At 46.2% G+C, this 11,663-nt stretch overlaps 1 long non-coding RNA gene across 1 annotated transcript; it reads left to right on the top strand.

Moving 5' to 3' along the window:
- The first annotated feature begins 8,526 nt into the window (after positions 1 to 8,526).
- Positions 8,527 to 10,849, top strand: LOC143818423 (uncharacterized). Its single transcript, XR_013224534.1, has 2 exons — positions 8,527 to 8,722; positions 10,771 to 10,849. It is a non-coding gene; the product is annotated as an uncharacterized LOC143818423 (long non-coding RNA).
- Positions 10,850 to 11,663: the final 814 nt, after the last annotated feature.

The raw sequence follows: 11,663 nt of genomic DNA on the forward strand, positions 1-11,663 counted from the left end.
AGGAGCAGCCTCCTGCAGCCAAGGAGGAGGGAAGCCTTGATGACAGTCAGCCATTGTCTGCTCAGGGAACTCTCCTGGATGAGGTGGCGGATGAAGAGGAGGAGGAGTATGATGATGGGATGAATATTTATGGAAGGAGGATGTTTCTCAGGGGGCAATAGAAACTGGTGGCGTTGCAAGGTCAGGTAGAGGGTTTTTGTGGGACACAAGTGATGTTAATTTGCAAGAAAGTGCTCCTCAACCCAGCACAAACAGTGAATTGACACCTGGAACATTGGCCCACATGGCTGAGTATGCCTTGCGTATCCTAAAAAGGGACCCCCGCATTATCAAAATGATGACCGATGACGATTACTGGTTGGCCTGCCTCCTGGATCCATGATATAAAGGAAAATTACAAAATACCATGCCACATGAGAACCATGACCAAATATTGGCTACCAAGCAAGCAACTCTTGTAGACCGCTTGGTTCAGGCATTCCCAGCACACAGCGGCGGTGATGGTTCTCACACAAGCCGTAGGGGGCAGAGGTGTTAGAGGTGCACAAATCCGAAGTGGCATTGGACAGAGGGGTTTTATGACCAGGTTGTGGAGTGATTTCGCAATGACCGCTGACACGACAGGTACTGCTGCATCGATTCAAAGTGACAGGAGACAGCATTTATCCAGTATGTTTACGAACTACTTTTCCTCCCTTATCGATGTTCTCCCTCACAGGTCATTCCCCTTTGATTACTGGGCATCTAAAATAGACACCTGGCCTGAATTGGCAGAATATGCATTACAGGAGCTCGCTTGCCCTGCTGCTAGTGTGCTATCAGAAAGAGTCTTCATTGCTGCTGATTCAATACTGACCGAAAAAAGGACACGTCTGGCTATCCGAAATGTTGATGATCTAACCTTCATTAAAATGAACCAATCATGGATTTCAAATTATTTTGCCCCACCTTCCCCTGGTGACACGTAGCTTGCCTGAAAAAGGTCTTGCTTTTGGCCTCCTCTTACTGACTACTCCAATTCCTCCATTTGCAGCTGCTGAATGTCCACCATAGGCCATTTTTATACCTCCCTAAATGGGCTGACTCCCCCAGAGGGCCGTGGTTACCACCTGGCGCAAGCACCCGTGCGAGTGCTGTTTGCCTGGACAGGTGGGTGTGCCCACTCTTGGGCAATGGCACTGGCACAGGGTCCCTCATAGTACAATGAAGTGTCTCTGATGGTGGTGGTGCACAACCAATGTCAGACACACCGTCATAATATGAGGGGCCCTGTGCCAGTACCGCCGCCCACGAGAGAGTGTTCCCCCCAGCTCTACCAGTGCTCTACCACTTGCAATACTTACCTCTCCCTGCTCCACTACTGTGTAGTCTGTGCTGTTAAATCCTTCAATGGCACTGCCAATACAAATTTGTTGAAATTATAGATGATAGTTAAAATATACCGGGGCCCTGGCCTCCATTTAGACCAGTTAATACTTTGCGCCTACTACCAATGTCTGGTACTCAGAAGAGGAGCCCACCCCTGTACCTAGCAATGCCACCTGTTTATTTATGAACAATTTTTTGTCAGACATTTTGCCCACTTTATTATTTGGGCCTACTAACTGTGTCTGCCACTCATTTCAGTTGTCCTCCAATGAACAAAACAATGCCGCCTGTTTAGTCCTTTTACCAATTTTGAACTGCCTTTAGGCTACTTTATTATTTGGGCTCACTAACTGTGTCTGCTGCTCATTACAGTTGTCCTCCAATGAACAAAGCAATGCCGCCTGTTTAGTCCTGTTACCAATTTTGAACTGCATTTAGCCCACATTACTATTTGGGCCTATATCTGTGTTTCCTCCTCATCCTGCCCATTGCCCAGCCACTGCTAGATGAGTCTGCTGGTACATTGACCCAGACCACTACATTCCCCTTGCACTCTACACAGCCAGAATCTGACCCTGCTGAAAGTCAGGTTCCCTCTTCCCACATACTATACCACCTTACACGGGTACAAAGAGGAAGGTGCAGATGAAAGTGCAGGTTCCTTCATTAGGTGGGGGGGCATACTCGTTGGTGACGTCACTGACACAGGGCCCCTCATAGTACGTAAAAGTGTCTGTGCCAGTGGGAGGCGCCACCAGCCATCAAACACATCGCCGTACTATGAAGGGCCCTGTGCCAGTGCCAGTGACAATGAGTGGGCCCCCCTACTTGCTCAGGATCACAGCACTTGCAAAGTTGAAATTCTTACCTCGCCCTGCTCCACCGCGGTGACGTATTCCGCGTTTCCTGGGCCCACGAAAATCTTGAGCCAGCCCTACCCCCCACAACTTTAGCCAAATGACCCCCAGTTTTCAATGCCTAAGTATTATTATAAAGTAAATTAAGATTGACAAGCTTCAGTAATAAGAATTGATGTTTTTGGCATTAAAATGGGCACTGTAGGTGTTTTCCTGTCCTCCACTCACTGCCGACTTTGATTCCCCATTGACTTGCATTGGGTTTCATGTTTCAGTCGGCCCCCGACTTTTCGCAATAATCGGCCGATTTCACCTGACCCGACTTTTAACAAACCCGACTCGATCCCAAAAAAGTAAAAGTCGCTCAACTCTACATCCGAGCATTAGGAATTCGAGTAACGAACATCCAAGCATTTTAGTGCTCGCTCATCATTAATTTACATATATAGGAACGATACAAATATAATATTACATGTACAGAGCAATACTTATTACTGGCTTTTCCTGTACATCAGATTGTCAAAGTAATCTGACCTTGCAGATCTCATTATTTGGTGGATACCAATTTGGCATGCTGTTCCTAGCAGTTTTGCCAGACATTCATTGTGTGCGTTTAGTGGCACATTATATTCTACTTGAGCCTTAAAACCCAGAGCACCTTAATGTGAAAAAGCAGCAGGGAATTCAATTTGTCAGAAAGGATTTCTCTAGATTATCATGTTTGATTTCCAAAAGAAAAATATCTTGCACGCAGTATCTTGAACTTCTAATGGAAGCATCTATAGGAGACTGAAGGACAGTATCAAACAGCATTTTATACTGAAATACTGTTAAATAAATATATATTTCTGAGAACTTAAACTGGTTAAGCAATTTAAATATACATTAGTTTTCTTAAAAATTATTTTATACTATTCTCTATTTCTAAAGTTATTCTATTCAATCACTTGTGGCCCTTTACGAAAAGTAAAGATGTAACATTTAACTTAAACTACATTTATATCACTCCCATCTCCTTCATCATTTTAATCTACTTAGAAATAAAAATTAGATGGCCTTGAAGTTCATAGTTTATTTTCCATTTCTTTACTTATTTTAATCTAACCAACAAGTCTATAGCATGTTTGATGTACAACTTCAATTGAAAGGTTTCTTTGATTTTCTGTGCCTTGTGGCTTTTTAGTCTGAGTCTGGATTTTGAAGTTGTTTTAAAGATTTACACAATCTTGGTGAGATGTGTATATATGTAAGTTAAAGTCTGCAACACCTCTCTATCTCCTATCTCCTCGATGCTGCTTGTGTTAACATTAGCTGAAGTATGTCATGTGTTGTGTGTATATATACAGGATATATATATATATATATATATATATATATATATATATATATATATATATACTAGACAATGGCCCGATTCTAATGCATCGGGTATTCTAGAATATGCATGTCCCCGTAGTATATGGACAATGATGATTCCAGAATTCGTGGCAGACTGTGCCCGTCGCTGATTGGTCGAGGCAACCTTTATGACATCATCATCACCATGGCAGCCATTATGACATCTACGTCGATACTGTGCCCGTCGCTGATTGGTCGAGGCAAATTCGCGGCAGACTGTGCCTGTCTCTGATTGGTCGAGGCAACCTTTATGACATCATCGTCGCCATGCTGTGCCCGTCGCTGATTGGTTGAGGCCTGGTGGCCTCGACCATTCAGAGACGCAGGATTTCCAGGACAGACAGACAGACAGAAAAACCCTTAGACAATTATATATATAGATATGTATTTATATTTATATAGGCAAACTGATCTGCACTGACAACAGCAGCTGGCTGGTAATGTTGTAAATATTAAGATATACAGTCATGGCCAAAAGTGTTGGCACCCTTGAAATTGTTCCAGAAAATGAAGTATTTCTCTCTGAGAATGATTGCAATTACATGTTTTGCTATTCTCATGTTTATTTTGTTTGTGCATTTGGAACAACACAAAAAACTGAGAAAAAAAGGCAAATTGGATACAATTTCATAACAAACCCCCAAAATTGTAAGGGCAAAATTGATTTCACTCTCAACTTAATATTTGGTTGCACACCCTTTGGAATATAGAACTGCAGTCAATCGCTTCCTATAACCCTCAACAAGCTTATTACACCTCTCAACAGGAATTTTGGCCATCTCTTCTTTAGTAAACTGCTCCAGATCTCTCATATTTAACCCCTTAATTACCAGGGGTATTTCCATTTTTACTTTTCCATTTTTTTATGCACTTTTTCCCATGACCATAACTTTTTTTATTTTTTCATCAATATGGCCATCTGAGGGCTTGTTTTTTGTGGGACAAGTTGTACTTTTGAATGACGCCATTGATTTTACCATACTGTGTGCTGTAAAACAGGAAAAAATTCCAAATGTGGTGAAATTGCAAAAAAAGTGCAATTCCCCAATTGTTTTGGGGATTTTTTTTTACCATGTTCACTAAATGCTAAACTGACATCCCAGTATGATTTTCTAGCTCATTACGAGTTCACAGACACCAAACATGTCTGGGTTCTTTTTTACTTAAGTGGCGAAAATAAAATCCACAATTTGTAAAAAAAAATAAAATGCCATTTTACAAGACCCGTAGCGTCTCCATTTTTCAGGATCTGGGGCCGTGTGAGGGCTTATTTTTTGCACACCAATCTGACTTTTTTATTGATACCATTTTGGTGTGTATACAATTTTTTGATCTCCTGTTATTGCATTTTATTGCAATGTTGCAAAGACAGAAAAAGTAATTTTGGCGTTTCAATTTTTTTTCTCGATACGCCATTAACCAATTGGATTTATTCTTATCATATATTGATAGATCGGGCGATTATGAATGCGGCAAAGCCAAATATGTGTATATTTGATTTTTTATTGATTTATTTTGAATGGGATGAAAGGGGGTGATTTGAACTTTTAATTTTTTTATTTTTTATATTTTTAAAAGTATTTTTTTACTTTTGGCATGCATCAATAGTCTCTATATGAGACTAGAAGCTGCTACAACCTGATCGGCTCTGCTACATACAGGAGATGATCAGATCACATGTATGTACAGAATTATTCACTTGCTATGAGTGCCGACCACCGAGTGGCTCTCATAGCAATCCAGCAACAACAACCATAGAGGTCTTTAGGAGACCTCTGGTTTTCTTGCCAACTCATCGGTGACCCACGATCACGTGACATGGTCATCGATGGGTGGATTTTCGGTACACTTGCTGGAAGCACGTGTTAAATGCCGCTGTCAGAGTTTGACAGCGGCATTTAACAGGCTAACAGTCTCGGGAGGATTACAATTCCTTCTGTGGCTGTTAAGGGCACATGACAGCTGATCAGGGGGAGGCGTCCAGTGACGGATAGATTGGTCATTGGACACTAAGGGGTTAAAGGATGCCTTCAACCAACAGCAATTTTAAGATCTCTCCAAGAGTGATCAATTGGATTTAGATCTGGACTTACTACTGGCTACTTCAGAACTCTCCACCGCTTTGTTTTAATCCATTTCTGGGTGTTTCTTCACTGTCCTGCTCAAACAAACATGTGTGATTGCAATAATTTCAACTGATGGCAAACCCCTCACTTCATTGCCAGGTAACACATTAAGCACTTTGTTTCATATGTTTATGGGTCTTAAAATTATGCACTTTACCACTGCAGTCTAACGAACTGTTTGTATGACACATGATGTAATTCACCTTCATTTATCCAGGGGTTTACTAACAGTGTAAATGTAGAACTGAACTCTGATGGCTGACTGAGCTACAGTGTCTTCATTTTGTTTATGATTCCTTTCCTTGTTATTGAGCACTACTTGTGTAGCATTATATTATTTTTTCTATCAGTCATTTTCTTAATACTAATTGATTACTTGATTTCTGTACCATTGTATAATAGTTGAGTAAACTGTTATCACCTGATTTTCTCAGTATCATCAGTCCTCCCCTCTCTGTACATTGAGATATACATGTTATGCCTGTAGACCTCATGTGTTGCTGGTCATGTGACACTCCATGACTCTTCTCATTTTTTTAAGTTTGTTGTTAATTATTCATTCAATAAAATATGTTATTTTATCATAGGTGTTAGTTATTCACTATGTTGCTTGGTGACGCTCTAGGGGAGAGGGAGTGTTAAATATAAGATGGGTATTGGAAAGTCTCTCTCCATATGTTGAGAACATCTACCATGTCAGATGATTCAAGGACCATCTGGAGTTCCTCCGCTTTGTTGGTTGATTGCAGAGTCTTGGAAGATGCCCCCGTTTTGACATTCTCTTTACCAGACCTACTAGAAACCGAAGATATCGGCTCTGGGTTCATTGTCAGCCTAGTCTCAAAGATGACACATTCATAGGGAAAGGGAGGTTCCTGGGTGGCAGATCATTAGTACAATCACTGGGACTGTGAGATGGCATCTGCTACCCTTCATTTTCTTCAGAGACACCAGCACACAGCGACTCAGAGACTAACAGAACTGATGGAGAAAATGGTTACTTTGGATGCTGACCTGTCCCTATGGGGACCAGACACCTCTTGTGGTTCACTTGTCACCATTGAAGCACTACACAGGGTATGCAGACTAGAATGAGCATCTGAGCTCTCAGCTCTGGATGACCGATTGTAATGCCAAACAGCACGTGGAAGGCAATCTTCTCTATGTATAATGCTCCGATCTGGAGCCTAAGCTGTTCAAACATGACTTGACTGCTCTTTAGTAACATTTCAAACATGGTCAATCTTCATGGATTCTGCATCTGTAGCTGCCCCAACAGGCTGGTGAATGGGTGGTCTGACAGGGCCAGACATAACTGTGTCCTCACATGCAAGACCCATCTGGTCTGCTCCTGGAAGCTGGGAAGGGAAGTTTTTGCAGGAGATATCAGGTTTAGCCTGTCAAAGATCATCAGGAAGGCCTGCAGGTCCTAGATGATAGGAGGCCCTTTCTCCCATATGGGAAAGAGCTGTTCCAGGACATCTCCTGATAGGTAGGACATTAGGAATCCCACATTTTCACCATCCGACATCCGAGGAAAATTGCTGGTTGGAAACGTCTAAGTGCACTGCTCCACGAAACCATGGCACTACTTCGGATCCCCTTAAACCAAAGCACATCACACAGAACGGGTTCCATTGGAGGAGCACAATTTTCAGATTTTCCAGATGGCAAAGCTTCCAGTTAAGCAAGTAAAGTCATCAGATGGTTCAACATTTTTTCATGGCTTTCTCATTGCTACCTCAGCAGCCGACACAGCTCCGAGTACAGAGAGGACTGGAAAATAAAGGGGTCCATAGCCAAAAAAACTGTTGAGGTCATGGCTGGGCCGAGCACACTGCTATATCCAGCTGTTGGTGAACATGGATTTGCAGACCCATTGGGCCATAGGGCAGGGCCTACCAAGGAAAGGGTGTAACTAAATGGCTTCTTTGGTGTTCATTGGAGCCTCTAATGGTGAGGTCAGGCTTGTGCAGCAGGTAGTCACCAGATACCACTCCTAGGAAGAACCCAGTACTGCAGTTGCTGACCCCAGGGTTTAGGTACACTGACACTAATTTGGGGCTTAGTTCAGACACGCCTGTCTTGGATTCAGGATTAAGGTTAGGACACTCATGGACCGGGGAATAGTGTTGATTCACTGTCCGCACTGGGAGCAGGTGACTTCAGAAACAGGACTGACCAGGGGACAATGTTCAGGAACTGGCCACTCCAGAACCAGTGCACAGGGTAAAAGCACTGACAGCTCCTGGACCATGGCAAAAGGTTAATGTACTGGCTTCTCTTGGACCAGGGGATGAGGTTCAGGTCCTGACTACTCCAGGACCAGTGGACAAGGTGAAATATCTGGCTGCCCCGGACAGGGGATGAGGTTCAGGCCCAGGCTGCTGCAAGACCAATGGATGAGGTTCAGGCATTGGTCGCTCCAAGACCACGGGACGACGTTCAGGCACATTCATGCCACAGTCTGCTTTCGCCTTTGTGACCATGCCAATTTTTACAATTCTGACCAGTGTCACTTTTTGAGGTAATATCTCTGGAATGCTTCAATGTATCCAAGTGATTCTGAGACTGTCTTTTCATTACACATTGTCAGGGCCGCCATCAGGGCATGACAGCCATGACTGGCGTATGGGGCCCGGTGAGCAGAGGGGGCCCGCATCGGGCCCCGTCTAATCTGCTCACCGGGCCCCCCCCTGCCGGCGCTGCGGGCCCCCCACCTGCCGGCGCTGCGGGCCCCCCCCCTGCCGGCGCTGCGGGACACTATTGACGTGCGGGCCCGTGCCCGCACGTCAATAGTTAACAGCCGCCGGCCGCCGCCAGCCAGTCGGAGGCTGGCAGCTGACTTCAGCGGCCGCAGTGCGCAGTCGCACTTCGCCGGCGTCTGACGTCATTGTCAGCCGCCGGCGAGTGCGTCCTTCACCTGCGGCTGCGTGGAGGAAGTGAGGTTCCCCGCCGCAGGAGCATGGCAAGGTAAGAACTCGGCTTTTTTTTTTTTCAGAGCGGCGATCCCAGGGGAGTGGGGCCCGGGGCAGAACGCTGGACATGCTGGGGCAGAAAGCTGGACACGGGCAGTATGCTGGACACAGGGGCAGAGATGCTGGACACAGGGGGCAGAGATGCTGGACACAGGGGGCAGAGATGCTGGACACAGGGGGCAGAGATGCTGGACACAGTGGCAGAGATGCTGGACACAGGGGGCAGAGATGCTGGACACAGTGGCAGAGATGCTGGACACAGGGGGCAGAGATGCTGGACACAGTGGCAGAGATGCTGGACACAGGGGGCAGAGATGCTGGACACAGGGGGCAGAGATGCTGGACACAGGGGCAGAGATGCTGGACACAGGGGGCAGAGATGCTGGACACAGGGGGCAGAGATGCTGGACACGGGGCAGAGATGCTGGACACAGTGGCAGAGATGCTGGACACGGGGCAGAGATGCTGGACACAGGGGGCAGAGATGCTGGACACAGGGGGCAGAGATGCTGGACACAGGGGGCAGAGATGCTGGACACAAGGGGCAGAGATGCTGGACACAGGGGGCAGTATGCTGGACAAGGGGGCAGAATGCTGGACACAGGGGGCAGAATGCTGGACACAGGGGGCAGAATGCTGGACACAGGGGGCAGAATGCTGGACAAAGGGGCAGTATGCTGGACAAAGGGGCAGAGATGCTGGACAAAGGGGCAGAATGCTGGACAAAGGGGGAAGAGATGCTGTACACGGGGCAGAGATGCTGGACACAGGGGCAGAGATGCTGGACACAGGGGCAGAGATGCTGGACACGGGCAGTATGCTGGATAAAGGGGCAGTATGCTGGACACAGGGGCAGAGATGCTGGAAACAGGGGCAGTATGCTGGACAAAGGGGCAGAGATGCTGGACACGGGGCAGAATGCTGGACAAAGGGGCAGAGATGCTGGAAACAGGGGCAGTATGCTGGACACAGGGGGCAGAGATGCTGGACACAGGGGCAGTATGCTGGACACAGGGGCAGTATGCTGGACACGGGCAGTATGCTGGACACAGGGGCAGAGATGCTGGACAAAGGGGCAGAGATGCTGGACACAGGGGTAGTATGCTGGACACAGGGGCAGAGATGCTGGACACGGGCAGTATGCTGGACACGGGGGCAGAGATGCTGGACACGGGCAGTATGCTGGACAAAGGGGCAGTATGCTGGACAAAGGGGCAGTATGCTGGACAAAGGGGCAGAGATGCTGGACATGGGGCAGAATGCTGGACACAGGGGCATTATGCTGGACACAGGGGGCATTATGCTGGACACAGGGGCAGAGATGCTGGACACAGGGGCAGAGATGCTGGACACAGGGGCAGAGATGCTGGACACAGGGGGCAGAGATCCTGGACACGGGGCAGTATGCTGGACACAGGGGGCAGAGATGCTGGACACAGGGGCAGTATGCTGGACACAGGGGCAGTATGCTGGACACAGGGGCTGAGATGCTGGACACGGGCTGAGATGCTGGACACAGGGGCTGAGATGCTGGACACAGGGGCTATGAATGATGCTGGACACAGGGGCTATGAATGATGCTGGACACAGGGGCTATGATGCTGGACACAGGGGCAGAATGGAGATATGGGGTATGATGAAAGACATGGGGGCATGACTGGAGACACTGGGGGCAGAATTGGAGACAGGTTGTGCAGGATGGATACGATGGAGACAGATGGGGCAGGATGGGGAGATCATATGGTGCAGAAAGGATACTCATGAGGGCAGGATGGGAGAACATATGGCTGACGCCAGGAATGAGACACACGGGGGCCAGGATGGCGAATATTATTACCATAGGGGCTAATTAAGGGATATTATTACTGCAGTGATGTATTTATTTTTTGAGGACAGTGTTTGAAATGAGGGGGCGGTCCTGTTACTGTGTAGAGTGACACTATGTCGCCTCTTTTTCTTTATGCGGTGTAATGTAGAAGTTGGGAAAAATTAAGTAATGTGTTCTACAAGCGGAGCTCGAGATAACTGTGTTATTTCCTGCAGAAACGAGTCCTGGCTGGAAGACATGATGGCGGTCTGTGCTGGATGAAAGATGAAGGACTTCACATAGAGACGTCACTGGTGAGTCAGTGTTACCTATACACTGACACTATACACTGTATACTATATACAGAGCTCCTGTGTATAATTTCACTAGTGATCACTGTATTATCTGTACACAGACACTGCATACTAAGTAGAGATCTCCTGTGTATAATGGCACTTATGGTGATAGTGTGGTGCTTTTTTTTTATTACTGATCAGAATTGTAGTATTCAGTCACTATGTGGTGGTAATATGTGGTCTGGACATGGTGTTGCGGTATTTGTCCCTTGTATGTGATATTATTCGATCACTGTGGTGGTAATATGCGGTCTGGTCATGGTGTAGCGGTATTTGTTCTATGTATGTGATATTATTCGATCACTGTGGTGGTAATATGTCATCTGGTCATGGTGTAGCGGTATTTGTTCTTTGTATGTGATATTATTCGATCACTGTGGTGGTAATATGTCATCTTGTCATGGTGTAGCGGTATTTGTTCTTTTTATGTGATATTATTGGTCATTTTAAAAATTGAAAAATAAATAAAAATATACCTAAATTGTTTTGCATATTTTAACAAATATTTAATAGGTTACAGCAGAGTAGTGCCCGGCCAAAAGAGTCTACCGTGTTATGGTGGCGGCTTACAAAAGCTGCCGGCTATATGTGTGATCTGGTGATGGGAACTGTTAGGGTATGTGTCCACGTTAAGTAAACGCTGCGTGTTTGACGCTGCGTGGGTGGGGCCACAGCGTCAAACACGCAGCGTCCAGATGTTCCAGCATAGTGAAGGGGATTTTAGGAAATCTCGTCTCCACTATGCGTGGTAACACGCACCCGTCGGCCCTGCG

Source organism: Ranitomeya variabilis, chromosome 3 (assembly GCF_051348905.1).
Source record: "Ranitomeya variabilis isolate aRanVar5 chromosome 3, aRanVar5.hap1, whole genome shotgun sequence".
NCBI classification, from domain to species: Eukaryota; Metazoa; Chordata; class Amphibia; order Anura; family Dendrobatidae; genus Ranitomeya; species Ranitomeya variabilis.